This window comes from Pteropus medius, unplaced genomic scaffold (assembly GCF_902729225.1).
Source record: "Pteropus medius unplaced genomic scaffold, Ma_sr-lr_union100, whole genome shotgun sequence".
NCBI classification, from domain to species: Eukaryota; Metazoa; Chordata; class Mammalia; order Chiroptera; family Pteropodidae; genus Pteropus; species Pteropus medius.
This window is the reverse complement of record NW_024349801.1, coordinates 15584137-15588255: the sequence shown is the minus strand read 5'-3', so window position 1 is coordinate 15588255 and position 4119 is coordinate 15584137. Positions and strand designations below refer to the sequence as shown.

The 4119-nt window shown below is 34.1% G+C and overlaps 1 pseudogene; it reads right to left on the bottom strand.

The window, feature by feature from the left end:
• Positions 1-3764: 3764 nt before the first annotated feature.
• On the bottom strand, positions 3765-3883 carry LOC120581072 (uncharacterized; annotated as a pseudogene).
• Between the last annotated feature and the right edge of the window lie 236 nt (positions 3884-4119).

Sequence of the window (4119 nt, the reverse complement as noted above, 5' to 3'; positions counted from 1 at the left end):
AGAATTGATACAAACCAAAGAAAACCCAATTAACAGAGCTGGATCTTTGGACTCATTCTCAATCCCCATGAATACTTTTGAGAAAAATCAGTGGTTAAAATGGTTATCTTGAGGGTAGAGAAGCAATCTGCTTTTGCCCTTGGTAACCTCAACCAATAAATATGTGAAGTGTGTGTGTGGAAGAATGTGTGGACATGTTGGATTTTGATCATTGATGAAGCAAGCACACATATAATTTACTAGAAGCATGAGCAGTGGCTTACTAGCCACACAAAATTTGAAAAGTTAAAGCTCACATGAGATATGTTTCTGACTTCAGAATATAAACTGGTCCTGATGCCCCAGCATTTATAATGATTTTTATTTTCTTTTTAAGAAATTAAGGACAGATACTTTTTAGCTATTTAGGACCATGATAAAACATGAAGGTGCTTTATATATTCTTCAATGAATTATTTTAGATGTGTGTGTATTGTTTTGTTTATGTGTCTGTAAGTCAGATCTGATTTTCCCTTGATTACATATTACCAAAGCCATCTACAAGGCAAACATATCCCCTCTGAAGGTGATTTCAAGACGGTCTTGTCCAGGGAGTGAGAAAATTGCATTATCATTAGTATTTATGGTCTCCAAGAAAAAATATAACTAATATAAAAGGGAGATAGCATTTCCTACTGAAGAGTCATATAGCTTGTAGTTATAAGCGTATACTCAAAGTAAACTTTTTTTGGTTCAAATTCTGGTTTCACCACTTATATCTATATCTATATCTCTAAGTGAGGTTCCTACATAGAGCTGCTGTGAGTATTGAATGCATAATTTCTTGTAATAGTGACTAGAAGAAGATGCTTAAAAACTGTTCATTGTTAGTATTTGTGTTAATGTCATTACATTATGGGTGACTTGAAAAATGAAATGTTTTAGTGTCTCAAGCATAGTGTGTAGGACATAGTAAAGATCAACAATGATATTTTATCTCACTCTTGTTTTCCTGCTAAGAAATGTCAAGGTAGACTCTTCCGTGTGTCATTCCCGGCAGGAAATCTCATTGGCCTCCCATTATTCTTCTAACAGTCACACTCTCCACAAGAAATCTTTCTACCAACAGTCGTAACTAGCCTTCCCTAAGTGCCAAGAATGAACTTTCTCACCCTTTAATTAATCCAACTACTCAAGTGCTATAGAGTAGAGGTGAAAATTCAATTTCTATATGGGATCTTTCTTAATAGAAACTTATTGACACAATGATTCACATTAAGCTATTGATCTCGGGTATGACTCATCTTAACCTAACTGTTAAATTCATTTCATAAACACATTTATGGAACCATGTACATTTCCTGTCTGACCCTTTTTATTTATAGCAAAACTATACTTTTTTCTCCCTACATAAGAAAAATTATATAGCCCTCTTCTCAGTAACATACATTTTTTACAGTGAAAATATTTCTCAAATTCTACTAAGTTCTAGCCATGTAGAGATGAGTAAACAAAGGCTCAAACAGGTTAACTAACTTGCTTAACAGCTACTAACTGACAAGATACTAATCTACAGAAACGACCTTTGTTTTTTCTTTTTTAAACTATAATACTTTATATTTGGCATGAAATACATTTTTTAAAAAACAGTGTCACCAAAATATCAAGTCACCTTAGTAGTCTAGTAGTTCTTGATCTTGTTTAAAATCAGAAAATGCTGCATCAGCCTTATAAACAATTACTATCTCTCTCTCTCTCTCTCTATATATATATATTTATATGTATATATGTGTGTGTGTGTGTGTGTGTGTATATATATATATATTTTTTTTTTAAATAAGTGTCACTGGAGCACCAGGAATTGTATCAATTGAGGCACTCTCCTGCCATCTGTTCCTAGGAAGTCATATAGACTTTAGATTTGGTAAGTGGTTCATCATCTTAGTAGCTTCAGGGACATCAATAAAAATATCTGTAGAAAACAGATTATCTGTCAGAAAACTCCATGTGTTAAATATTTTTCTCTATCACATTTTCAGAACAAATTAAATATTTAGGCTAATTAGATGTTGAGAATTCTTTGATGTGATTTGTGGAAAATATAATATTAACTTACGGGTTTCACAGCTTTCCATTGCTCACTGTCTAAAGATGAAGTCTGTGTTTTCAAAGGATATTATTCTTAAAAGTAGTTGAAAAGTATATATGGCATTTGTATCATTAACGTGAACAATTCTGCACATTTTTTTCCTTCTTGCTGCATCTTAAAAATATAATGGAAGCTGCGAATGACAAGTCAAGAATAGTGAAAGACACAAGAAGTGAGCAACAATATTCCTCTTTGAAAATAATTTAATTGTAACTTCTTAATAAGTGTACAGAAACAGATACCCATGCCTTCACATAGGGAATGGCTATAGGTTTGAATTTTCCATCACCATACTGAATGTTCTGGATCCGATCCCATTAAAATGTTGCATAAATGTGAAATCGAGATAATTCATAGAGCAAGAAAAAAAATCAGAAATTAACTTCTTATGTGACCTTGAAAGAGGCACTTTCTCTTTCAGAGAGTTAGTTTTGTACTCAGTAGAAAAAGCAGCTTGGATAGATCCGCAGTACTCAATATTAATTTATCAGCAACCCTCTAATCAAAGCCATTCCCATGATCACCATAACATACTACTGCTGAAATTCGGGCACTGAAAGTTTTCCTGCTTCTCTATCAAATAAGGGACCATAGCAGAATTCAAGAGAATGAAAACAGCAGCAATGTGCTTTAATTATCTGCTTTAATTAATGCAAAAGTATATAATGCAAAATTAAGTTAAATGCAATTCCCTGTCAACTGATTATGACCAACCAAGCAATCTATCACAACAGGGCTGTTGAGAACCACTGGGCTGGTTAATCTCACAAGTAGTTTTTATGGTGTTAAAACCTCTCTACCTGTCCCACCCCTGCACCCCCCCACCTCCCCACCCACACTCCTTCTCTTTTTTTCTCTCTCTATCTCATTTTAACTTTTGCATACTTACCTTAGTTTAAATTATTAATCGTTATGAGTCTCCGATTAATTCACTGGAAGAACTTCTAAGTTACTTAGATTCTGACTGACCATTTGCTGGTTAATTCCATTATCTCAACTGGATGTCAGTTTTGAGCAGATTATCCAAAAGAACAACAGGACACCGTCCACCAGTGTTCAAAAATAGTGTTTTCAATATGATAGGCTGGATATTGATAGAAGGAAATAATGGAGAGATATTTCAGATCTCACGAGTGGGTAAAGCATTGGATTGCTCTGTCAACAAGGAGTAAGGATCCAGTCTGGTGAAGTTACCCAGATCCCTAAGGGAAAAGGAGGAAGTAAAAGACAGGGACGAGACTCATTTCTAACAGGGGCTCATAATAAGCCTATAGTCCAGACATTGTAAGAGGCATACCATGCCAAAGACACCAGTGACGAAGGACAATATTATATTGAGTTTCTAAAGACTGGGCTGAGTCTACGTAAATCCCTGCTAAACAGGTCACAAGGTGAGCAGAGCTAACCCTCTTGAATGGGTAAAGGGGCTATTGTAAAGTGTTTCTTTTTCCTTCCTCCTGCCATCAAAACTCTTCTGCTTTGTTTTCCAAACTCCCTAAGTCTGTTATAGCCTTGCAAAGAGATAACAAGGGAATCTGAAAAATGAATTATCAATAGATATTTACTGAAGAATTATATTATCTATTCCTCATTTTTTATATACATACTTATTTTTATATATTTTTTTTTTTTTAAATGCCTGCAGCACCTGGTATTCCAAGGTGGTCTCCCATCTAAGTACTAACCAGGCCTGACACTGCTTAACTTCCGAGATCAGATGAGATCGGGCATGTTCAGCATACTTATTTTTCAAATAGTTCATATTTACTGTTATGGGGGAAAAAGTCATGAGAACAAATATAAAATATAAAATATAAAAGAGTAAAAAATGAAAAAAAAAACACCCCAAATCATCTTAAGAATATGACTGTTTTGACGTGTTCTCACTTAATAATTCAGGCATGTTTATATAGTTGTGAGCATTTGGTATATAAAATTTTATTTCCTACTTTCTTGCTAAAATTATATCAAGCATTTTTATGTTTCATGGA